Source organism: Hyla sarda, chromosome 8, assembly GCF_029499605.1.
Source record: "Hyla sarda isolate aHylSar1 chromosome 8, aHylSar1.hap1, whole genome shotgun sequence".
In the NCBI taxonomy this organism is placed as follows: Eukaryota; Metazoa; Chordata; class Amphibia; order Anura; family Hylidae; genus Hyla; species Hyla sarda.
In genome coordinates this window covers 78,677,150-78,704,137 of record NC_079196.1, presented here as the reverse complement: position 1 = coordinate 78,704,137, position 26,988 = coordinate 78,677,150, and the positions used below count along the sequence as shown (strand labels likewise).

The window sequence follows — 26,988 nt, the reverse complement described above, 5'->3', positions numbered from 1 at the left end:
CTTGAGATTAAATACATAAATGACTATGCATGCATGTTGTTTTCCCCCATTCATGTCTATGGAAGCCTCATGCACAGAACGTCTGTATTCTGCCCTGAAATACAGTGAGTAAACTAAAACCATCTTGAGGACACTGTTAAAGGACATCTGCAGCGTTATAACACTGTGGATAGGGGATAAGTGTTTGATCGCAGGGGGGGGGGGGTCCGACCGCTGGCACCCAGCCCCCCCCCCCCCCCCCCCCGTGTTTTCCTGAACTGGGCCCCAGCATTAGCACTCAGTGAGAGTACTAATGCACGTAGCCTCGACCTAGAGAGGTCGGCGGTAAGCCCCCTCCCTGCCCCGCCCCCATACAGTTCTATGGGAGAGGCACGGAATCACAAACCCTGTCTGCCCGCCTCTCCCATAGAACTACATGGAGGAGGCGTGTCAGCCACAAAGTCATGCCACGGCCAGCACGCCTCCTGCACGGGAGAGCCATGGCAGATCCGTGGCCCCATGCAGGAGATCGCGGGAGGTCACAGTGGTCGGACCCTCTGCGATCAAACACTTATCCCCTATCCTGTGGATAGGGGATAAGTTGTTTTTGGCCACAGATGGCCTTTAGCCCCTTAAGGACCAGGCCATTTTACACCTTCGGACCAGAGCGTTTTTTGCACATCTGACCACTGTCACTTTAAACATTAATAACTCTGGAATGCTTTTAGTTATCATTCTGATTCCGAGATAGTTTTTTCGTGACATATTCTACTTTAACATAGTGGCAACATTTTATGGTAACTTGCATCCTTTCTTGGTAAAAAAATTCCAAAATTTGATGAGAAATTGGAAAATTTTGCATTTTTCTAACTTTGAAGCTCTCTGCCTGTAAGGAAAATGGATATTCCAAATAAATTTTTTTGATTCACATATACAATATGTCTACTTTATGTTTGCATCATAAAATTGATTTATTTTTACTTTTGGAAGACACCAGAGGGCTTCAAAGTTCAGCAGCAATTTTCCAATTTTTCACAAAATTTTCAAACTCAATATTTTTCAGGGACCAGTTCAGGTTTGAAGTGGATTTGAAGGGTCTTCATCTTAGAAATACCCCACAAATGACCCCATTATAAAAACTGCACCCCCCAAAGTATTCAAAATGAAATTCAGTCAGTGTTTTAACTCTTTAGGTGTTTCACAGGAATAGCAGCAAAGTGAAGGAGAAAATTCACAATCTTCATTTTTTACACTCGCATGTTCTTGTAGACCCATTTTTTTAATTTTTACAAGGGGTAAAAGGAGAAAATGTATACTTATATTTGTAGCCCAATTTCTCTCGAGTAAGCACATACCTCATATGTCTATGTAAAGTGTTCGGCGGGCGCAGTAGAGGGCTCAGAAGCGAAGGAGAGACAATGGGATTTTGGAGAGTACGTTTTTCTGAAATTATTTTTGGGGGCATGTCGCATTTAGGAAGCCCCTATGGTGCCAGAACAGCAACAAAAAAACACATGCCATACCATTTTGGAAACTAGACCCCTCGGGGAACATAACAAGGAATTAAGTGAGCCTTAATACCCCACAGGTATTAAATTTCACTAAAATGTGTGTTTCCCCTTAAATTTCACATTTTTGCAAGGGTTAATAGCAGAAAAGACCCCCCAAAATTTGTAACCCCATCTCTTCTGAGTGTGGAGGTACCCCATAAGTGAACATCAAGTGCACTACGGGCGAACTACAATGCTCAGAAGAGAAGGAGTCACATTTGCAAAGTTTGCTGAAATGGGGGGGGGGGGGGGCGACATGTCGCATTTAGGAAGCCCCTATGGTGCCAGGACAGCAAAAAAAAAAAAAAAAACACATGGCATACCATTTTGGAAACTAGACCCCTTTAGGAACGTAACAAGGGGTAAAGTAAGCATTCATACCCCACAGGGGTTTCACGACTTTTGCAGCTAGCACCAAAATTGTGCAATTACAGTCATATGTAAAAATTTAGGCACCTCTGAGAATTTCCATGATTTTCATTTAGAAATAATTGGGTGTTAGGATCAGCAATTTCATATGGTATGCACACACATTTAGACAAGACAGCTTCATTTTGGAAGAAGGTGCCATGGACTGATAAAACAAAGTTGGAGTTATTTGATCATAACAAGGGGCATTATGATGTGGGACCCCCCGTGGCTGGCCCCTCCCCTCAATCGCTGTGATTGGTCAATCAATCCAGATTTACCAATCACAGCAAAGTCAGTTCAAAAAACTGCCTTTCATAGTTCCGATCTCCTCAGTGTAGGGAGATCAGTGAGGAGATCAGAGCTGTGTAAGCTTTGTACAATAAAAAAAATCCCCAAAGACCCCTAAACAACCCCCTTTTACCCCTTCTAGTGATCCTGCGTAGGTGAGATCAGCTGTCTTGGACAGCTGATTGTCACCATGCACAGATCTAAAAAAAAAAACTGTCGCCCTCTAGATGTTGAAAAACTACAACTTCCAGCATGCCCAGACAGACGTTGGCTGTTCGGGCATGCTGAGAGTTGTAGTTTTGCAACATCTGGAGGGCTGCAGTTTGGAGATCACTTACTTAGACCTCCACAGCACTACAAGTCTTAGACCAGTGTTAGACCAGTCTTAGACCAGTGTTAGACCAGTCTTAGACCAGTGGTCTCAGATGTTGCAAAACTACAACTGACGAAGCAGTGTGCGAAAACGTACGTTTGGGGTGGAGGTGAGAGGTATCCAGACTAGGTGCATTATTCATTGTTCTTTGCTATTTATGCTATTTTGTACCTGTGCACTCTTATCATGTCAGCCATGTATTTCTATGATTCCCCATGTGGCTAATTAACTCTTATACCTGGCTATTATCAATATTTTACCATCTATAAGTTTTTCTTGATCTGCACATTTTCTTTGGATATTCAGCCCCTCTCGTCCTCCCATCTTTTTTCCTGTGCCACCATTCTTCCATCCTCTATATGTGTTTTATGTGTTTTTATACATGATGTTGTTCTAATAAAGTTATATCTATCTGTTTAATTTATACTTTGGTCTCTGATATTTTGGTATGTAAAACTACACCTCCCAGCATGCCCGAACAGCCACTAAAGTGTAGGTGTAGTGCTTTTTTTTTTTTTTTTTTTTTTTTTTACAGTAAAAGTAAAAAAAAAAGCACTACAACTTCACTACATTATACACTGAAATAATAAAATAAAGTGAAAACACTATACATTTACACACACTTACCTCCCCCCCATAAAATTTGAAATGGTCGAAAGGCTCTTTTTTGGTGGAGGAGGAATACGCCACTCTTGCCTCCAAGACCACCAATGAGGGAGACCCCACCTTTCTTCCTTCCTCCCTCTTGTCATCATCCAGGGATGATGAGCCCCCTAGAAGGTAACGCCGCAGGGCAATTCCAGTAGAGCCCCCCTCACCAAACTAGTGTCCCTGTCCCCCATATAAGTTTTCCCTGTCCCCTGTACAATTTTCCCTGTCCCCCATATAGGTAACCCCATCTGGACCCCAGTTCCAGATGGTTATGAGCCACAGATTCCTGGGTTTGTTAGACACCCAGGAATCCAAATTGACCCTGCAGTTCTCACTGAAACTGACTAACTTTTTCAGTAAGAACTTTGTCAATTTGATAGTGGCTCATAAGAACTTGTCCGACCCAACAGTTTGTGGCTCAGCACCCCAATGCTTTTTTGGCTAGGCCCCCAATCAATGCTCTCCCGGCACACCCCCTCCATTGCAAGGCCCTTTAAATCTTTGCAATGGTCAGTTACCCCTGTGCAAATCCCTAATTTAGGCCTCAAATTAGCATGGAGCGCTCTCACTCCTTAACTCTCTCGTATTTAAAGGCAACAGTTCATGTCCACATATGGGGTATTTCAGTGCGGGCTTCCTAAATGTGACATGCCCCCAAAACCATTTCAGCAAAATTTGCTCTCCAAAAGCCCAATGGCGCTCCTTCTCTTCTGAGCCCTGTAGTGCGCCCGCAGAGCACTGTATATCCATATATGGGGTATTTCCTTACTCAGAATAAATGTTGTTACAAATTTTGGGGGGCTTTTCCTCCTATTACCTCTTGTGAAAATCAAAAATTTGGGGTAACACCAGCATTTTAGTGCAAAAATTCAAATTTTTCATTTTCACGTCAAACTTTAGCGAAAAATAGTTTCCCAAATAGTGTGCCATGTGTTTTTTTTTTTGCTCTTCTGGCACCATGGGGGATTCCTTAATGTGACATGCCCCCCCAAACACCCTTTCAGTACAATTCGCTATCCAAAAGCCCATTGTCGCTCCTTCCCTTCTGAGCCCTCTAGTACACACACAGAGCACTTTACTTCTACATATGAGGTATTTACATACTCGAGAGTAATTAGATTACAAAGTTTGGGGGTCTTTTTCTCCTTTTACCCCTTGTAAACATGAAAAAAATGAGTCTACAAGAACATGTTAGTGTAAAAAATAAAGATTTTGAATTTTCTCCTCCACTTTTCTGCTATTCCTGTGAAACACCTATAGGGTTAAACTTTCTGAATGTCATTTTGAATACTTTGAGGGGGGCAGTTTTCATAATGGGGTCCATTATGGAGTATTTCTAACATAAAGACCCTCAAATTCAATTCAAAACTGAATTGGTCCCTGAAAAATTCCGATTTTGAAATTTTCATCAAATATTGGAAATTGCTGCTATACTTTGAAGCCCTCTACTGTCTTCAAAAAGTAAAAACATGTCAACTTTATGATGCTAACATAAAGTAGACATATTGGGGGATATTTATCAAAGGATTTAGACTGGTTTTTCCAGTCAAATTTTTCGCACAGAAAGTCGCAGTCTAAATATGTGCGACTTTTCTGCGACTTTTGCTTTAGAGGATTTCTAGAACATGATGCATTCTAGTCTATTTCAGACCGAAAAATGCATTGGTGCTGAATGTATCAAAAGTGACTTTTCAGCAACAAGTCGCATCGGCTGAAAGTACGCCAAAATGTCAGACCATATTGGAGCAGGTTTAAATACAGTCTAAAGCATAGATCCCGAAGTCTGTGCGCAGAATTTATCAAGACCCGTGTTCCTTTTGATAAATTAGGCGCACAATAGACCAGCCTAACCCTCTGTAGTTTGGTCTATATTGATGCGGGACATAGAAAGCTTTGATAAATATCCCCCATTGTATATGTGAATCAATATATTTTATTTGAGATGTCTATTTTCCTTACAAGCAGAGAGCTTCAAAGTTAGAAAAATGCAAAATGTTCCTGAAATTTTTGAATCTTTCACCTAGAAATGATGCAAGTATCGACAAAAATTTACCACTAACATAAAGTAGAATATGTCAAGAAAAAACAATCTCGGAATCAGAATGAAAGGTAAAAGCATCCCAGAGTTATTAATGCTTAAAATGATACTGATCAGATTTGCAAAAATGGGCTGCGCCCTTAAGGGGTTAATCCAAAATCCCTTCATCCAGAATCCAGACCCTCATTACAGGCTATAGGAAGCATTTAGGGACGTTATTTCTGCTAAAGGAGGCTCAACTAAATATAGGTGATATTTCAGTTGGGGTGCCCAAATGTATGCACCTGTCTACTTTAGTTTTATTACAGATTGCACATTTTCTGTTTGTCCAATAAAACTCATTTCATTACTGAAATATTACTGACTACTGAAAATTGGTGATCCAAACCCCCAATCATTTATAGATTAAAATCATGGAAATTGTCAGGGGGGAGGGGCCTAAACTTTTGCATATGATTTATTTACTATTGGCCAGATAGATACATACCCACTTTGGTGCAATTCATGGCAAACTGATGGTGGATTTTGTGATTTTAAAGGGGTACTCCACTCCCCAGCGTTTGGAACATTTAGTTCCGAATGCTGGTGTGGCTTCGGGGGTCACCATGCCCCCTCGAGGAGTGGGCGGTGGGGGTCATAATGTCACAGCCACGCTCCTTGTGACGTCCCACCATGCCCCCTCAATACACGTCTATAAGAGGGGGTGTGGTGGCCACCACGCCCCCTCCCATAGACTTGCATTGAGGGGGCGTGTGGTGACATTACAAGGGGGCGTGACGTGACATCACGACCCCTGCACCCAGTTCTAAACGAACGCCGTGTGCTGCACAGAGATTACGGGGGTCCCAGCTGCGGGACCCCTGCAATCAGACATCTTATCCCCTATGCTTTGGATAAGGGATAACATGTCTAGGGGTGGAGTACCCCTTTAAATTAAAGTAGTGGCATGGTGGCACAGATCTTTACAGCATTGTGGCAAAGTTCATACGGCCCTGGTGGCACAGTTTGGCCTTACTCCATTTGCTCAAGGCTCAGGTTTTTTCCTAATTTTTTAATTGAGCATGCACCACAATTTATACTAGAATAGTAAGTACAGTGAAAAAAAGGAAGTCAGGAAGGGAATTCAGCTAAATGGAAAACCCAGTTTTAATGTCCCATTTCTCTATGGAACCTCCATGTGGAGATATTCTAGATATTTCACTTGCAGACGGTGCTGCCAAAATCCATCAGCGCTAGGACCACACGGACATGCACTGTCACCATTGTGAGCAATGCAGTCCAAACTAAATTCTGCCAAAAGAATGAACATGTTCATTCTTTCGGCAGAGTCTGAAATTGGAAATGTTCCTATCCTAGGTGACGGAAAATTTGGATTTTATTAAAGACAAGACGCGAGTATTATACTATTAAAATTCTTTACTGAACTTCAGCAGCAAGTATATACTGTATGTATTAACAAGAAAAAATAACTTTTTTGATGCATATAAAGAGTATATGACTGTACAACCCAGGATGCAACCTAGTATGATGTCCCATAACAATAGCCAATCAGGTAACAAGACAGATGATAAAGGTGATTGACTTACAGGTATCTCCCTTCTTCTTTGCGATGTTAAGTCCCACAGGAAAAAAACGGAAGTCAACAAATGAAGAGGATGTAGGACGAATGGAAGATGAAGGAACATTGAATCCATGCAGTCTTGTCGACAGTGCTGTCCAAGGATGACCGGAACTTACTGTGGAGCTGTTGAGCAATTAGAGAGAAAAGAACATATTATAGGGATGGGATTAGGGAGGGATAATACTCGCGTCTTGTCTTTAATAAAATCCAAATTTTCCGTCACCTAGGATAGGAACATTTCCAATTTTATGGCAAGACAAGACGCTTCGTATTATGTTAGTTTAAAGCTTAATCGAATTAAATATAATATATAGATGAAAAGCCATAAATTGAATATTAGAGTTCATTACAATAACAACATAGAAACATGGGATTCAGGTCTGAAATAATAGGTTTTAAATGTAGAATCGGAAGACCAATTGGCCACTTTTAATAATTCTGAAAGGGAAGCACCAGACTGGAAGAGTTTGGTTGAGACTGCACTTCTGGTAGAATGAGCTGTACATTTGGATATATATCGATACCAGCTAAACGCATGGTCTGTTTAACCCATCTAGCAAGAGTGGGAGAGGATACAGGGTTATGAGTTCTGCTAAAAGAAATTAATAATTGGGAAGATGATGGAGTCCGAAGAGATTTGGTTGTTACGCCGAGCGCTCCGGGTCCCCGCTCCTCCCCGGAGCGCTCGCTACACTCTCTCCGCTGCAGCGCTCCGGTCAGATCCACTGACCCGGGGCGCTGCGATTCTGCTTCCAGCCGGGATGCGATTCGCGATGCGGGTAGCGCCCGCTCGCGATGCGCACCCCGGCTCCCGTACCTGACTCGCTCTCCCTCGGTCCTGTCCCGGCGCGCGCGGCCCCGCTCCCTAGGGCGCGCGCGCGCCGGGTCTTTGCGATTTAAAGGGCCACTGCGCCGCTGATTGGCGCAGTGATTCCAATTAGTGTCTTCACCTGTGCACTTCCCTATATCACCTCACTTCCCCTGCACTTCCCTGCCGGATCTTGTTGCCATTGTGCCAGTGAAAGCGTTCCTTGTATGTTCCTAGCCTGTGTTCCAGACCTCCTGCCGTTGCCCCTGACTACGATCCTTGCTGCCTGCCCCGACCTTCTGCTACGTCCGACCTTGCTTCTGTCTACTCCCTTGTACCGCGCCTATCTTCAGCAGCCAGAGAGGTTGAGCCGTTGCTAGTGGATACGACCTGGTCACTACCGCCGCAGCAAGACCATCCCGCTTTGCGGCGGGCTCTGGTGAAAACCAGTAGTGACTTAGAACCGATCCACTAGCACGGTCCACGCCAATCCCTCTCTGGCACAGAGGATCCACTACCCGCCAGCCGGCATCGTGACAGTAGATCCGGCCATGGATCCCGCTGAAGTTCCTCTGCCAGTTGTCGCTGACCTCACCACGGTGGTCGCCCAGCAGTCACAACAGATAGCGCAACAAGGCCAACAGCTGTCTCAACTGACCGTTATGCTACAACAGTTACTACCACAGCTTCAGCAGTCATCTCCTCCGCCAGCTCCTGCACCTCCTCCGCAGCGAGTGGCCGCTCCTGGGCTACGCCTATCCTTGCCGGATAAATTTGATGGGGACTCTAAGTTTTGCCGTGGCTTTCTTTCCCAATGTTCCCTGCATCTGGAGATGATGTCGGACCTGTTTCCCACTGAAAGGTCTAAGGTGGCTTTCGTAGTCAGCCTTCTGTCCGGAAAAGCCCTGTCATGGGCCACACCGCTCTGGGACCGCAATGACCCCGTCACTGCCTCTGTACACTCCTTCTTCTCGGAAATCCGAAGTGTCTTTGAGGAACCTGCCCGAGCCTCTTCTGCTGAGACTGCCCTGTTGAACCTGGTCCAGGGTAATTCTTCCGTTGGCGAGTATGCCGTACAATTCCGTACTCTTGCTTCAGAATTGTCCTGGAATAATGAGGCCCTCTGCGCGACCTTCAAAAAAGGCCTATCCAGCAACATTAAAGATGTTCTGGCCGCACGAGAAATTCCTGCTAATCTACATGAACTTATTCACCTAGCCACTCGCATTGACATGCGTTTTTCCGAAAGGCGTCAGGAGCTCCGCCAAGATATGGACTCTGTTCGCACGAGGCGTTTCTTCTCCTCGGCTCCTCTCTCCTCTGGTCCCCTGCAATCTGTTCCTGTGCCTCCCGCCGTGGAGGCTATGCAGGTCGACCGGTCTCGCCTGACACCTCAAGAGAGGACACGACGCCGCATGGAGAACCTCTGCCTGTACTGTGCTAGTACCGAACACTTCCTGAGGGATTGTCCTATCCGTCCTCCCCGCCTGGAAAGACGTGCGCTGACTCCGCACAAAGGTGAGACAGTCCTTGATGTCTACTCTGCTTCTCCACGTCTTACTGTGCCTGTGCGGATGTCTGCCTCTGCCTTCTCCTTCCATGGGCCGAATTCTCATATAACTTCAGAGTCTCTGAATCTTCCTCCAAGTCCCCATTTTTCGTGGTGTACGGCCGTCACCCTCTTCCCCCCCTCCCTACCCCCTTGCCCTCTGGTCTGCCCGCTGTGGATGAAATTTCTCGTGACCTTTCCATTATATGGAGAGAGACCCAAAATTCTCTCCTACAGGCTTCATCACGCATGAAGAGGTTCGCGGATAAGAAAAGAAGAGCTCCTCCCGTTTTTTCCCCTGGAGACAAGGTATGGCTCTCCGCTAAATATGTCCGCTTCCGTGTCCCTAGCTACAAGTTGGGACCACGCTATCTTGGCCCTTTCAAAATTTTGTGTCAAATTAATCCTGTCTCTTACAAACTTCTTCTTCCTCCTTCTCTTCGTATCCCTAATGCCTTTCACGTCTCTCTTCTTAAACCACTCATCCTCAACCGTTTTTCTCCCAAATCTGTTCCTCCCACTCCTGTTTTCGGCTCCTCGGACATCTTCTCTGTCAAAGAGATCTTAGCCTCTAAAAAGGTCAGAGGGAAAACTTTTTTTCTAGTGGACTGGGAGGGTTGTGGTCCTGAAGAGAGATCCTGGGAACCTGAGGACAACATCCTAGATAAAAGTCTGCTCCTCAGGTTCTCAGGCCCTAAAAAGAGGGGGAGACCCAAGGGGGGGGGTACTGTTACGCCGAGCGCTCCGGGTCCCCGCTCCTCCCCGGAGCGCTCGCTACACTCTCTCCGCTGCAGCGCTCCGGTCAGATCCACTGACCCGGGGCGCTGCGATTCTGCTTCCAGCCGGGATGCGATTCGCGATGCGGGTAGCGCCCGCTCGCGATGCGCACCCCGGCTCCCGTACCTGACTCGCTCTCCCTCGGTCCTGTCCCGGCGCGCGCGGCCCCGCTCCCTAGGGCGCGCGCGCGCCGGGTCTTTGCGATTTAAAGGGCCACTGCGCCGCTGATTGGCGCAGTGATTCCAATTAGTGTCTTCACCTGTGCACTTCCCTATATCACCTCACTTCCCCTGCACTTCCCTGCCGGATCTTGTTGCCATTGTGCCAGTGAAAGCGTTCCTTGTATGTTCCTAGCCTGTGTTCCAGACCTCCTGCCGTTGCCCCTGACTACGATCCTTGCTGCCTGCCCCGACCTTCTGCTACGTCCGACCTTGCTTCTGTCTACTCCCTTGTACCGCGCCTATCTTCAGCAGCCAGAGAGGTTGAGCCGTTGCTAGTGGATACGACCTGGTCACTACCGCCGCAGCAAGACCATCCCGCTTTGCGGCGGGCTCTGGTGAAAACCAGTAGTGACTTAGAACCGATCCACTAGCACGGTCCACGCCAATCCCTCTCTGGCACAGAGGATCCACTACCCGCCAGCCGGCATCGTGACATTGGTTCTAGATTCATGGGAACGAAGATATCGGACTACACAAAGTTTATCATTATGAGGAAAAGAAGGATAAAAAACAGAATGGAGGTTCGTTTTTGTGCGTCCATATATGGAAAAGATAACACCTTGAGGTGTAAACTGTCTGCGAGAAATGTCTAACGATCTTACGTCAGAGACCCTTTTAACCGAAATGATACACAAAAGAGTGGTAAGTTTAAAGGATAGGAATTTCAATGATAAAGAATCATTGTCTTCCCAGGAAATGAACATGTCAAGAATAATATTTGTCCCAGGTAGAAGTATACTTGGGTAAAGGAGGTCGGCGAAAACGAATACCTTTGAGGAGTTGGCAAACTAAAGGATGTTTACCTACCAGAATGGAGTCTATCGGAAGATGTTTGGAAGAAATTGCCGAACGAAAGAGATTAATCGTCTTATAAGCTTTGCCAGCATCAAAAGAGGCTGAAAAGAAATTTAGGATGTGAGATATAGATGCTCGTAAGGGATCCAGATGTCGTTGATCGCACCAATGAGACCAAAGTCCCCAGGCTGATCGGTAAGCTGATTTGGTACCCGGGGCCCATGCATCTGAGAGGATGTCCTGAGTCGATTTTGAAAACTGGAGATTAGGTCCTGGCGACCCGAAATCATCCAAGCCACCAGAAACAGTTGGCCCGACATCACCAGAGGGTGACAATTCCCTCGAGGATCTAGGAGAAGATTGTGAGCAGATGGCAAGAGGCGAGGAAGGTCTATGAGGAGGTGTAGAATTTGTGGAAATCACGACTGAGTTGGCCAAAGAGGAGTGATAAGAATCAGAGTACATTTCTGAATCGGGGTTTGGAATAAGACCCGAGGGATAAGATTGAATGGTGGAAAAACGTATAGAGTTTTCTGAGGCCAGAATTGTAGGAAGGCGTCTACACACCCAGAGCTTCTGGGTCCGGACGTAAACTGAAAAATAGAGGTAGTTGAGGGTTCAAACGGGAGGCAAAAAGGTCCATATGAAGGGGACCCCATAAAGAGTTGATTGCTTGAAAGATTGGAGGGAGTAGTTTCCAATCGCTGGAGTCCGTGAGGTAGCGAGAGTACCAATCTGCTACTGAATTGGAAATCCCAGGTAGATATTCCGCTTTCAGGACTATGTTTCTGTTCGCAAGAGTCTTGGAAGTCGTACCTCCCCAGTGATTGATGTACTGGACAGCGGAAATGTTGTCTATACGAAGGAGGATACAACAATGGGAGGAATTTTTTGCAAAACTTTTCAAGGCAAAAAATCCTGCCAGTAGTTCCAAACAATTTATGTGTAATTGGGCTTCTGTTGGGGACCATTTCCCCCCTGTGGAAAGAGAACCACAGTGAGCTCCCCATCCGGAAAGACTTGCATCCGATTCTATAATGATGGATTCGGATGGAAGATCGCCTTGCCATTCCAGGACTCTATGTGGGTTAGCCACCAAAGAAGTTCTTCTCTGGCTTCTGATGATAGGGGAATTTCGTCTGAATAGCCGAGTCCTTCTCTTAAATGGCACATTTTTAGTCGCTGGAGAGCCCTGTAGTGAAGGGGAGCTGGAAAGATGGCTTGGATGGAGGCTGATAGGAGCCCCACTATCCGAGCTATCGTCCTCAGAGATATTATGTCCTTGCGGAGAATTTGTCTGATTTCCTTCCGAATAGTTTTCAATCTTCTTGGGGGAAGGCTTAGCGTGGTCAACTGGGTGTTGATCAGGAAGCCTAAAAATTCTATCTCTTGAGAAGGAACTAGGACTGATTTCTTGTAATCTATGAGAAAACGCAGATGAGTCAGAAGAGAGAGAGTCCAATTCATGTGGAGCAAAAGTAACTCTTTTGATTGGGCCATATGGAGAATATCGTCGAGATAGATGATAAGACGAACTCCTCGACTTCTGAGAGAGGCAACTACTGGTTTCACCAGGGGGCTGATGATAGACCGAAGGGGAGGCAAGTGAACTGCCATCTTTGGCCTTCCCACAGAAATTGTAGAAAATTTTGAGATGAAGGATGAATCGGCACTGTTAGATATGCATCCTTCAGATCTATTTTTATTAGCCAGTCGTGTTTCAGTAGAATATCCCTTAGTAAATGTATGCCCTCCATTTTGAAGTGGCGATAGATTACTAGATTGTTCAAAAGTTTCAGATTGATCACAGGTCTGTGACCACCGTTTTTCTTTTTCACCAGAAATAGGTTGCTGATGAAACCTGGGGATTGGGATAGAACTGGAATAATTGCTTGTTTGGCCATCAAATCTTTGATCTCTTGATCTATTAGAGTTTTGTCTGCTTGTTAGAAGTGAATTGGATGTGGTAGATAGGTTTGGACGGGAGGGGAGACAAATTCTATTCGGTAACCGTTGACCGTGTTTAGAATCCAAGAGTCTGATGTAATTGTACTCCAATTGTGGGAAAAATACAGGAGTCTTCCCCCTAGGGGAATATCTTGGAAAGAAGACCGTGGTAGACTTACCTGTGGGAGGTCTTGAACGAGGGTATCCTCTTTGACCTCTAGCTCTCCATGGTCTGGCTCTGTAGGGAAAAAAGGGGGTGAGAGCGGAGGAGGACTCTGAGAATTTAGAGGATGGCTGGGGGTAGGAGCCTCTGGTGTATTTATTTTGAGAAGATCGTCCGGAAAGCGGCTCCGTCCTCTTCCGGCCTTTCCAAAAACACGTTGTGAAAAAACTTTTTTCATTGAGACCTGGGCCTTATTCAGGGAGGAGAACAGGCCGACATACTTATTTAGTTCTTTAATAAAATCTTCCCCAAAGAGCATGCCTTTGGTGGGATTAGGGGCTTCCACCGTGGCCAAATTAGTTAATTGGGGGTGAATTTTTAGTAGAATTGAACGTTTCCGTTCATTAGAAAGGGAAGTGTTCGCATTCCCGAAAAAACATATGGCCCTTTGGGCCCACCCTTTAAGGGTTTCCGTGTTTAACGGAGTGTTGGAGTTGGATGCCTCTTCAGCAAGGTCCAAAATTTTTGTCAGTGGACCCATAAGGTCCATTAGCTTGTTCTGACAGGACTGGAAGCTTCTATCTATTCCCTTCTTGGGATTTTTTCCCGTTTTAAAGAGGAATTTTGAAATTAGAGGGTCTAATTCCGGGGTACAAGAAGCATTGTTCGGCAGTGTCGGCCTAGGGCATTATGCCTTTAATTTATTTCGTGATGGTTTATCAAGAGGTTTATTAGCCCTCTGTGAGAAAAATTCAGCTACTTTTGGATTCAGAAGCCATTCTCCAGATCTGGGGTGGCATATTAATGCCGGATCAAAATATGTGTCTCCGGATTCAGTCAACTGAGTGTCTTCCTGACTGCCAGGGTCATCATGATTAGAATCACTGTCCTCCGAGACATAGAGTATCTGATCCACGTCCTCTATATTGGAGTCGTCCGACTCATCAGAGGAGGGAACTCGGTAGAAGTCTGGTTTAGCTCTGAAGCTAGATTTTTTAGACTTACTACAATGAGCTTCCTCATGGGTTGAGGGTGAAGTCTGTTTAATTTCCTTAGCATGAGATTGTGTAAAATCTTGGCGCATTCCAGAGGTAGATTTACCACTTTTAGAGGAATATGGGCCATCAGAGGAATGGCATTTCTTGGATTTCGCCTTACCTGGCCCCTTAAGTCCCTTAGCTAACTGGGACACTGTTACGCCTAGCGCTCCGGGTCCCCGCTCCTCCCCGGAGCGCTCACGGCGCCTTTCTCCCTGCAGCTCCCCGGTCAGCGCTGACCGGGAGCGCTGCCCTGTCATGGCCGTTGGGGATGCGATTCGCACAGCGGGACGCGCCCGCTCGCGAATCGCATCCCAGGTCACTTACCCGTTCCCGTCTCCTGCGGTCATGTGCTGGCGCGCGCGGCTCCGCTCTCTAGGGCGCGCGCGCGCCAGCTCCCTGAGACTTAAAGGGCCAGTGCACCAATGATTGGTGCCTGGCCCAATTAGCTTAATTGGTTCCCATCTGTTTCCTGGCTATATCTAGTCTCCTCCCTTGCACTTCCTTGCCGGATCTTGTTGCCCTAGAGCCTAGTGAAAGCGTTTTTGTGTGTTTTTACCCTGTGTACCAGAACTTTGCTATCTCCCCTGACTACGAACCTTGCCGCCTGCCCCCGACCTTCTGCTACGTCCGACTTTGCTTCTGCCTACTCCCTTGTACCTCGCCTATCTTCAGCAGCCAGAGAGGTGAGCCGTTGCTAGTGGATACGACCTGGTCACTACCGCCGCAGCAAGACCATCCCGCTTTGCGGCGGGCTCTGGTGAAAACCTGTAGTGTCTTAGAACCGGTCCACTAGCACGGTCCTCGCTATCCCTCTCTGGTACAGAGGATCCACCTCCTGCCAGCCGGCATCGTGACAGTAGATCCGGCCATGGATCCCGCTGAAGTTCCTCTGCCTGTTGTCGCCGACCTCCCCACACTGGTCGCCCAGCAAGCCCGACAGATTGCCCAACAAGATCACCAGCTGTCGTACTTGACCACCATGACTCAGCAACTCCAGTCGCAGCTACAGCAGATTCAGTCTCAGCTACAGCAGCAGCAACCATCTCCTCCGCCAGCTCCTGCACCTCTTCCGCAGCGAGTGGCCACTCCTAGCCTCCGCCTGTCTTTGCCGGACAAATTTAATGGGGACTCTAAGTTTTGCCGTGGCTTTCTTTCCCAATGTTCCCTGCATCTGGAGATGATGTCGGATCAGTTTCCTACTGAAAGGTCTAAGGTGGCTTTCGTAGTCAGCCTTCTGTCTGGAAAAGCCCTGTCATGGGCCACACCGCTCTGGGACCGTGATGACCCCGTCACTGCCTCTGTACACTCCTTCTTCTCGGAAATTCGAAGTGTCTTTGAGGAACCTGCCCGAGCCTCTTCTGCTGAGACTGCCCTGCTGAACCTGGTCCAGGGTAATTCCTCCGTTGGCGAGTACGCCATACAATTCCGTACTCTTGCTTCTGAACTTTCCTGGAATAATGAGGCTCTCTGCGCGACCTTTAAAAAAGGCCTATCCAGCAACATTAAAGATGTTCTGGCCGCACGAGAGACTCCTGCTAGCCTGCATGAACTCATTCATCTAGCCACTCGCATTGACATGCGTTTTTCTGAGAGGCATCAAGAGCTCCGCCAGGAAAAAGACTTAGATCTCTGGCCACCTCTCCCACAGTCTCCACTGCAATCTGCGCCTAGGCCTCCCGCCGAGGAGGCCATGCAAGTGGATCGGTCTCGCCTGACCCTGGAAGAGAGGAATCGCCGTAAGGAAGAGAATCTTTGTTTGTACTGTGCCAGTACTGAACATTTTCTGGTGGATTGCCCAATTCGTCCTCCACGTCTGGGAAACGCACGCTCACACTCAGCTCTCGTGGGTGTGGCGTCTCTTGATGCCAAGTCGGCTTCTCCACGTCTCACGGTACCTGTTCGGATTTCCACTTCAGCCAGCTCTCCCCTCTCAGCCGTGGCCTGTCTGGACTCTGGAGCTTCTGGGAATTTTATTCGGGAGTCCTTTGTGAATAAATTCCATATTCCGGTGACCCGTCTTGTCAAGCCACTCCGCATCTCCGCGGTCAACGGAGCCAGGTTGGACTGTACCATACGTTTCCGCACGGAGCCCCTTCTTATGAGCATCGGATCTCATCACGAGAGGATTGAACTTTTGGTCCTCCCCAATTGCACCTCGGAAATTCTCCTTGGACTTCCCTGGCTTCAACTTCATTCCCCAACCCTGGATTGGTCCACTGGGGAGATCAAGAGTTGGGGGTCCTCTTGTGCCAAGAACTGTCTAAAACCGGTTCCCAGTAACCCTTGCCGTAACTCTGTGGTTCCTCCTGTATCCGGTCCCCCTAAGGTCATTAAGGACTCTGCCTGCCACAGGAAATGCCCCTCCCCCCCTCCCAGGCAAGCTTCTGTGTCCCCTCATGGCCCTCGTCCTGGTGTCACACTGCCCCGTGCCAGGTCTCGCCCTCTGCCCTCTCTCCCCATTCCTACTCCTGCGGTTCTGCCTGCCGTTGAGGAATCCCTCCTTCCTTTCCCGGTGTCCTCATCCCAGGGGAGGCAGTTACCCGATAAAGAGAAGGGGAGACCTAAGGGGGGGGGTACTGTTACGCCTAGCGCTCCGGGTCCCCGCTCCTCCCCGGAGCGCTCACGGCGCCTTTCTCCCTGCAGCTCCCCGGTCAGCGCTGACCGGGAGCGCTGCCCTGTCATGGCCGTTGGGGATGCGATTCGCACAGCGGGACGCGCCCGCTCGCGAATCGCATCCCAGGTCACTTACCCGTTCCCGTCTCCTGCGGTCATGTGCTGGCGCGCGCGGCTCCGCTCTCTAGGGCGCGCGCGCGCCAGCTCCCTGAGACTTAAAGGGCCAGTGCACCAATGATTGGTGCCTGGCCCAATTAGCTTAATTGGTTCCCATCTGTTTCCTGGCTATATCTAGTCTCCTCCCTTGCACTTCCTTGCCGGATCTTGTTGCCCTAGAGCCTAGTGAAAGCGTTTTTGTGTGTTTTTACCCTGTGTACCAGAACTTTGCTATCTCCCCTGACTACGAACCTTGCCGCCTGCCCCCGACCTTCTGCTACGTCCGACTTTGCTTCTGCCTACTCCCTTGTACCTCGCCTATCTTCAGCAGCCAGAGAGGTGAGCCGTTGCTAGTGGATACGACCTGGTCACTACCGCCGCAGCAAGACCATCCCGCTTTGCGGCGGGCTCTGGTGAAAACCTGTAGTGTCTTAGAACCGGTCCACTAGCACGGTCCTCGCTATCCCTCTCTGGTACAGAGGATCCACCTCCTGCCAGCCGGCATCGTGACAGACACAGACTCCTCTGGGGACCAGAATTGATCTGATGGAGTCTGGGGAGGCATCAGCTAACGCCAATGCCACAGAATTGTCAATAGAGGTTTGCAGTGCGGAGACTATGGATTGAACCGCTGTGGTGATAGATTTGGATATTGAAGCATTTACCAGAGATTGGAAATTCTCTGGTAATGCATTCTCAGATGAAGTGGTATTGTCAGTAGACATTGTGAAAATAGAGGATTTGAAAATAACAATATCTATGATAAAAATGGATAAGGAATAATAATAGGGTAATAATTACTTAATTACAATCAATTATAGCAGAAAATGAAAGATAACATTAAATACCATTAACATAACATAAATACCAAGAACCGTCACAAGGTGGCAGTACAGGCTAAGAAAAGAATTATATTACTTTCTAAAACAATAATGGAGCGAAACGAGTAATAATGCAAGAGGATACTGTGGTAAAATTGTAGCGATATGCCGCCACTGAGAGACACGTCCGCCGGGTTCTGTCACTCTGAGGAGAATGACAAGATCCCGTGGGCGTTTGACAGAGGATTACCGCTCTGTCAGCAAGTCACGCGAGACTTGCATGCGCGCCGAAAGAAGAAGGAAGCGCTCGAGCCACAGTAATGGCGGAGGTAACGCAGGGGAGAAGAAAAAGATTATAGGAAGGTATGTATACGAAATAAAGTTAAAAGAGAAAGATATAGGGGGTCAGAATGACCGGGGAGAATAGAGAAAGAAACGGAAAATAGTATTGGACAAGGTAGAATAGGCTAAGTGGCTAAATGAAAATATAATATAAATAAAGGGAAAAACTGAGAGAAAAACTGTAAAATTGCGGAGTATGAAGTATATTAACACAAGGGTTATATGATTCAGGAACGAAAAGTGAATATAAGGAGAGTAAAAGAAATTGTCACGATGCCGGCTGGCGGGTAGTGGATCCTCTGTGCCAGAGAGGGATTGGCGTGGACCGTGCTAGTGGATCGGTTCTAAGTCACTACTGGTTTTCACCAGAGCCCGCCGCAAAGCGGGATGGTCTTGCTGCGGCGGTAGTGACCAGGTCGTATCCACTAGCAACGGCTCAACCTCTCTGGCTGCTGAAGATAGGCGCGGTACAAGGGAGTAGACAGAAGCAAAGTCGGACGTAGCAGAAGGTCGGGGCAGGCAGCAAGGATCGTAGTCAGGGGCAACGGCAGGAGGTCTGGAACACAGGCTAGGAACATACAAGGAACGCTTTCACTGGCACAATGGCAACAAGATCCGGCAGGGAAGTGCAGGGGAAGTGAGGTGATATAGGGAAGTGCACAGGTGAAGACACTAATTGGAATCACTGCGCCAATCAGCGGCGCAGTGGCCCTTTAAATCGCAAAGACCCGGCGCGCGCGCGCCCTAGGGAGCGGGGCCGCGCGCGCCGGGACAGGACCGAGGGAGAGCGAGTCAGGTACGGGAGCCGGGGTGCGCATCGCGAGCGGGCGCTACCCGCATCGCGAATCGCATCCCGGCTGGAAGCAGAATCGCAGCGCCCCGGGTCAGTGGATCTGACCGGAGCGCTGCAGCGGAGAGAGTGTAGCGAGCGCTCCGGGGAGGAGCGGGGACCCGGAGCGCTCGGCGTAACAGTACCCCCCCCCTTGGGTCTCCCCCTCTTTTTAGGGCCTGAGAACCTGAGGAGCAGACTTTTATCTAGGATGTTGTCCTCAGGTTCCCAGGATCTCTCTTCAGGACCACAACCCTCCCAGTCCACTAGAAAAAAAGTTTTCCCTCTGACCTTTTTAGAGGCTAAGATCTCTTTGACAGAGAAGATGTCCGAGGAGCCGGAAACAGGAGTGGGAGGAACAGATTTGGGAGAAAAACGGTTGAGGATGAGTGGTTTAAGAAGAGAGACGTGAAAGGCATTAGGGATACGAAGAGAAGGAGGAAGAAGAAGTTTGTAAGAGACAGGATTAATTTGACACAAAATTTTGAAAGGACCAAGATAGCGTGGTCCCAACTTGTAGCTAGGGACACGGAAGCGGACATATTTAGCGGAGAGCCATACCTTGTCTCCAGGGGAAAAAATGGGAGGAGCTCTTCTTTTCTTATCCGCGAACCTCTTCATGCGTGATGAAGCCTGTAGGAGAGAATTTTGGGTCTCTCTCCATATAATGGAAAGGTCACGAGAAATTTCATCCACAGCGGGCAGACCAGAGGGCAAGGGGGTAGGGAGGGGGGGAAGAGGGTGACGGCCGTACACCACGAAAAATGGGGATTTGGAGGAAGATTCAGAGACTCTGAAGTTATACGAGAATTCGGCCCATGGAAGGAGATCTGCCCAGTCATCCTGGCGGGAGGAAACAAAATGTCGCAAATAATCACCCAAGACTTGGTTAATTCTTTCTACTTGTCCATTGGACTGGGGATGATATGCAGAAGAAAAATTTAATTTAATCTTGAGTTGTTTACAGAGAGCCCTCCAGAATTTAGACACGAATTGGACGCCTCTATCCGAGACGATCTGCGTAGGCAATCCGTGAAGACGAAAAATGTGTACAAAAAATTGTTTAGCCAACTGAGGCGCTGAAGGAAGACCAGGAAGAGGGATGAAATGTGCCATTTTGGAGAATCGATCAACGACCACCCAAATAACAGTGTTGCCACGGGAAGGGGGTAAATCAGTAATAAAATCCATACCAATCAGAGACCAAGGCTGTTCGGGGACAGGCAGGGGATGAAGAAAACCAGCGGGCTTCTGGCGAGGAGTCTTATCCCGGGCACAGATAGTGCAGGCTCGCACAAAGTCCACAACATCCGTCTCCAGAGTCGGCCACCAATAGAAGCGGGAGATGAGTTGCACAGATTTCTTGATGCCCACATGACCAGCGAGATGGGAGGAGTGACCCCATTTGAGGATTCCGAGGCGTTGGCGTGGAGAAACAAAGGTCTTTCCTGGAGGAGTTTGCCTGATGGAGGCTGGAGAAGTGGAGATCAGGCAGTCAGGTGGAATGATGTGTTGCGGAGAGAGTTCAACTTCTGAGGCATCCGAGGAACGAGAGAGAGCATCGGCCCTAATGTTCTTATCGGCAGGACGAAAGTGAATCTCAAAATTAAATCGGGCAAAGAACAGAGACCACCGGGCCTGGCGAGGATTCAGCCGTTGGGCAGACTGGAGGTAGGAGAGGTTCTTGTGGTCGGTGTAAATAATAACTGGAAATCTTGATCCCTCCAGCAGATGCCTCCATTCCTCAAGTGCTAATTTAATGGCTAGAAGTTCTCGATCCCCGATGGAGTAGTTCCTCTCCGCCGGAGAGAAGGTCCTAGAAAAAAAACCACAAGTGACAGCATGCCCGGAAGAATTTTTTTGTAAAAGAACAGCTCCAGCTCCCACTGAGGAGGCATCAACCTCCAATAGGAAGGGTTTGGAAGGGTCAGGTCTGGAGAGCACGGGAGCCGAAGAAAAGGCAGACTTGAGTCGTTTAAAGGCGTCTTCCGCTTGAGGAGGCCACGACTTGGGATCGGCATTTTTTTTGGTTAAAGCCACGATAGGAGCCACAACGGTAGAAAAATGTGGAATAAATTGCCTGTAATAATTGGCGAACCCCAAAAAGCGTTGGATAGCACGGAGTCCGGAGGGGCGTGGCCAATCTAAGACGGCAGAGAGTTTGTCTGGATCCATTTGTAGTCCCTGGCCAGAGACCAAATATCCTAGAAAAGGAAGAGATTGGCATTCAAACAGACATTTCTCAATTTTGGCATAGAGTTGATTGTCACGAAGTCTCTGAAGAACCATACGGACATGCTGGCGGTGTTCTTCTAGATTGGCAGAAAAAATTAGGATATCGTCCAGATACACAACAACACAGGAATATAAGAGATCACGAAAAATTTCATTAACAAAGTCTTGGAAGACAGCAGGGGCGTTGCACAGGCCAAAGGGCATGACCAGATACTCAAAGTGTCCATCTCTGGTGTTAAACGCCGTTTTCCACTCATCCCCCTCTCTGATGCGGATGAGGTTATAGGCGCCTCTTAAGTCCAATTTAGTAAAGATGTGGGCACCTTGGAGGCGATCAAAGAGTTCAGAGATGAGGGGTAGGGGGTAGCGGTTCTTAACCGTGATTTTATTAAGACCGCGGTAGTCAATGCAAGGACGTAGGGAGCCATCTTTTTTGGACACAAAGAAAAATCCAGCTCCGGCAGGAGAGGAGGATTTACGGATAAAGCCCTTTTTTAAATTTTCCTGGACATACTCAGACATGGCAAGAGTCTCTGGGGCAGAGAGAGGATAAATTCTGCCCCGGGGTGGAGTAGTACCCGGGAGGAGGTCGATAGGGCAATCATAAGGCCTGTGAGGAGGTAGAGTCTCAGCTTGTTTTTTGCAGAAAACATCCGCGAAGTCCATATAGGCCTTAGGGAGACCGGTTACTGAGGGAACCACAGAGTCACGGCAAGGGTTACTGGGAACCGGTCTTAGACAGTCCTTGGAACAAGAGGGCCCCCAACTCTTGATCTCCCCAGTGGACCAATCCAGGGTTGGGGAATGAAGTTGAAGCCAGGGAAGTCCAAGGAGAATTTCCGAGGTGCAATTGGGGAGGACCAAAAGTTCAATCCTCTCGTGATGAGATCCGATGCTCATTAGAAGGGGCTCCGTGCGGAAGCGTATGGTACAGTCCAATCTTTCATTGTTTACACAATTGATGTAAAGGGGTCTGGCGAGACTGGTCACTGGGATGTTGAACCTGTTGACGAGAGAGGCCAAAATAAAATTTCCTGCAGATCCAGAGTCCAAGAAGGCCACGGTAGAGAAGGAGAAGGCAGAGGCAGACATCCGCACAGGCACAGTAAGACGTGGAGAAGCAGAGTAGACATCAAGGACTGTCTCGCCTTTGTGCGGAGTCAGCGGACGTCTTTCCAGGCGGGGAGGACGGATAGGACAATCCCTCAGGAAGTGTTCGGTACTAGCACAGTACAGGCAGAGGTTCTCCATGCGGCGTCGTGTCCTCTCTTGAGGTGTCAGGCGAGACCGGTCGACCTGCATAGCCTCCACGGCGGGAGGCACAGGAACAGATTGCAGGGGACCAGAGGAGAGAGGAGCCGAGGAGAAGAAACGCCTCGTGCGAACAGAGTCCATATCTTGGCGGAGCTCCTGACGCCTTTCGGAAAAACGCATGTCAATGCGAGTGGCTAGGTGAATAAGTTCATGTAGATTAGCAGGAATTTCTCGTGCGGCCAGAACATCTTTAATGTTGCTGGATAGGCCTTTTTTAAAGGTCGCGCAGAGGGCCTCATTATTCCAGGACAATTCTGAAGCAAGAGTACGGAATTGTACGGCATACTCGCCAACGGAAGAATTACCCTGGACCAGGTTCAACAGGGCAGTCTCAGCAGAAGAGGCTCGGGCAGGTTCCTCAAAGACACTTCGGATTTCCAAGAAGAAGGAGTGTACAGAGGCAGTGACGGGGTCATTGCGGTCCCAGAGCGGTGTGGCCCATGACAGGGCTTTTCCGGACAGAAGGCTGACTACGAAAGCCACCTTAGACCTTTCAGTGGGAAACAGGTCCGACATCATCTCCAGATGCAGGGAACATTGGGAAAGAAAGCCACGGCAAAACTTAGAGTCCCCATCAAATTTATCCGGCAAGGATAGGCGTAGCCCAGGAGCGGCCACTCGCTGCGGAGGAGGTGCAGGAGCTGGCGGAGGAGATGACTGCTGAAGCTGTGGTAGTAACTGTTGTAGCATAACGGTCAGTTGAGACAGCTGTTGGCCTTGTTGCGCTATCTGTTGTGACTGCTGGGCGACCACCGTGGTGAGGTCAGCGACAACTGGCAGAGGAACTTCAGCGGGATCCATGGCCGGATCTACTGTCACGATGCCGGCTGGCGGGTAGTGGATCCTCTGTGCCAGAGAGGGATTGGCGTGGACCGTGCTAGTGGATCGGTTCTAAGTCACTACTGGTTTTCACCAGAGCCCGCCGCAAAGCGGGATGGTCTTGCTGCGGCGGTAGTGACCAGGTCGTATCCACTAGCAACGGCTCAACCTCTCTGGCTGCTGAAGATAGGCGCGGTACAAGGGAGTAGACAGAAGCAAAGTCGGACGTAGCAGAAGGTCGGGGCAGGCAGCAAGGATCGTAGTCAGGGGCAACGGCAGGAGGTCTGGAACACAGGCTAGGAACATACAAGGAACGCTTTCACTGGCACAATGGCAACAAGATCCGGCAGGGAAGTGCAGGGGAAGTGAGGTGATATAGGGAAGTGCACAGGTGAAGACACTAATTGGAATCACTGCGCCAATCAGCGGCGCAGTGGCCCTTTAAATCGCAAAGACCCGGCGCGCGCGCGCCCTAGGGAGCGGGGCCGCGCGCGCCGGGACAGGACCGAGGGAGAGCGAGTCAGGTACGGGAGCCGGGGTGCGCATCGCGAGCGGGCGCTACCCGCATCGCGAATCGCATCCCGGCTGGAAGCAGAATCGCAGCGCCCCGGGTCAGTGGATCTGACCGGAGCGCTGCAGCGGAGAGAGTGTAGCGAGCGCTCCGGGGAGGAGCGGGGACCCGGAGCGCTCGGCGTAACAGAAATTATATAGTATGTGGTTTGATTTGGGAAAGGGAAATGAAAATAAATAGGTGAAAATAATGAAAGACATTAATAAATGAATTAATAAATTAATTTAAACATATGAAATATATGAGGTAAAATGGTTGTGAGAGAAATTATGAACTTATCTTTGTCACACTGCTGAGCAGCAAAGAAGAAGGGAGATACCTGAGAGTCAATCACCTTTATCATCTGTCTTGTTACCTGATTGGCTATTGTTACGGGACATCCTACTAGGTTGCATCCTGGGTTGTACAGTCATATACTCTTTATATGCATCAAAAAAGTTATTTTTTCTTGTTAATACATACAGTATATACTTGCTGCTGAAGTTCAGTAAAGAAGTTTAATAGCATAATACGAAGCGTCTTGTCTTGCCATAACATTTTAATTTTCTCTGGCAGAATCTACAAGCAGGTGGATAGTCTATGTACAGTAAAAGTCAAGGTAAGGGTCAGGTAGCCAATAGGAAACATAGCAAAAACAGAAGACAAGTGGGGTAACTTGGAAGGTAGGGTAACCAATGAGTGTGGCTCTAACAGATACCGATCACAGCGATCTGTGGCCAGCAGATGCCTGTTTAAATTGTGTTCATCAGGGAGCGGAGGACACTACACCAAGCATGAGTGACCTGGCTTTCTAGCACCCTGATAGGCTAAACAGCCTCACTTGCATTGAAACTGGTAACCAAGGTTGACATTGGAGCACGGCTGGGTACGTATGCTACAACTTCTCTACAATGTCTTTTACGCTGCTTCAACCTCTAAGGTTGTGTTATACAGATATAGAGAAGCAGGATCTCCTCTTTTGTGTGTGTAGTATATGGGAGACATCACATTAGCTAGGCTCCACCCACTAGCTCAGGGACAACTAAAAAGACTGCAGAGGGGACACTGGTAAAAATGCTAAATAAAGGTTATAGAATAGCCAGAAATTGTACACACAAAAGATTAAGCTAAAATCTTACCTGAAAGTGCAGGCAGGTTTTAAATAAGTATTTTGCGCTGCAAAAAGCCTTTTAGTACATATCTGCCAGAAAGTAATGGATCCGTGCTTGTCTTGGGGCTAAATGGCTATGTTCTGAGATTACCATAAAGCTGGGCTATCTTTTTGTGAACTGGCTATTTCTTGGAGTTTATCCCGTAAACTACAAATCCCATGCTACCTTGTTTGTAAGTGTAAGGTCATTTATCTCCCTCCCCCACATCAGCCACCCCACCCATTGAAACACACCTGTGATCACTTCAATGCAATAGACCAGTGTTTTCTGACCAGGATGCTTCCAGCTGTTCCAAAAACAGAATGATCTTCCTCCCACTAGTAGTCGCTCCAACCATTAAAGCAAAGACAGGCTACCTCTGATCACCTGACTAGTGATGTAATGTCTCAGGCCGCACTGCAACCTGGGTACCCCTGAGACGACAGTAAATTTGTATGCTGTTAAAAATAAACCTTAGGGCAAAAATCACAGAAGAAATGCAAGACCACTATAAAACACAGGTACATACACTATATTATAACCTGCACTAACTTTACAGACCCTGTAGCATTGTCAAATAAAATAAAAAAAAATCCCCAAATACCCCTTTAAAGAAGCAAATGCTGTTTTTGTGCAAGACTAGTAATACAGTACCATACATTTTACGTCAGCAGAGCTGCATCTAAGCATTTTATTACTATAATCTGGTCATGTGATCACTAACCTGACTCACACAAGTGTGGTATCCCAGTACTGGAGTGTGTCCTGTCAGGTAAACATTGCTTCAGGTGCTCAGGTGATGCTTTAATATTCATTATGGTCTTTGTTAATTCGCATTGTGTTGCACTGTATCTTTAAGAAATCTACAGGATATCTTTAAGGAAGCATGAAACAGAGTACCCATGTGACCCTGATTGCCCACTGGAAAGTCCCCCTAGCTAGGCTATATAGTGTAGGGGGCAGGAGCTATTCAGTTTAGTGTTATTGCTGTGTGCAGTGCTCAGTGTAACCTGCAGTGTAGAGAAGAGACAGCAGGAGTGTGAGGTGTTCAAGGGAAGCCTAAAGTAACTATTCAAGCGACCACACCATTCTCCAAGTGTTCCCGGCCCAGGAGGAGTCCGAAATTTGTAATTGTGAGCATTATACCTGGTGAGTTGACAGGCCACACAGCGATAGTTCATACCCTGGTTGTGTAGCATTAATTGGACACTATCAGAACCCTAGTCAGTGTCGAAGGCCTCAAAATTAAGTCTAAAGTCCCAAGTAAAATACTACAAGTCACAGCAAGTCTACAGGGCTCCCAAGGGTTACTCTACATCTCTTCGAGTCACATATCATACCACAGTCTGTTTAACTCCCTGCGGCTGCCACACAAGTCACTTGGCTGCTTGGTTAACATGCAGCAGAGGTCAGTTCAGTGGCTAATAAAGTAATAATTGTAATTTTTTTAAACATCCTATTGCAAAGTCCTCTTATATGTTAAAAGCAAAGCTGGCCATGCACATCAGATAAATGTTCATCAAGCCTTCAGATTTTAACCGACCAATGACGTATAGGGTATGACAGCCTCCTGAGTCTCCCATCACAGCAGATGTTGGGGAGATAAGTATTGGGTAACTTATTTTTTTTAGCTGCCCATGCAAGCTCAGTTCAGCTGAGCACGAATGTGTATGGAGCAATCAGGTGAGCTTGCTGTCTGAATGAGTGTTTTTCCGACAGTTATGTACGCCCAGGTTTAGAGGTCTAAATAAATAAAGATAACTTGTGTAAAACCCCTTCAACTGTATGATCACTAGAGGTATGACCCCTGGGACACCCACTGATCAGAGAAACAGAGGGCCAGCAGCACTTGCTGGAGTCCTACTTCTCCTTCCTCGCACTACCCTGTGCTGTGACATGCATACATGTGTGACTGTGCCTGGAGCAGCAACTCAGTTCCTTTTAAAT

General features: G+C 47.9%; 1 long non-coding RNA gene across 1 annotated transcript in view; it reads right to left on the bottom strand.

The window, feature by feature from the left end:
* The window catches only part of LOC130284985 (uncharacterized), a 119,876-nt gene that overhangs the window by 84,381 nt on the left and 8,507 nt on the right, over positions 1 to 26,988 (bottom strand). The window contains exon 4 of the long non-coding RNA XR_008847206.1: positions 25,296 to 25,475. This is a non-coding gene — a long non-coding RNA (uncharacterized LOC130284985). The remainder of the gene's footprint in view (positions 1 to 25,295; positions 25,476 to 26,988) is intronic.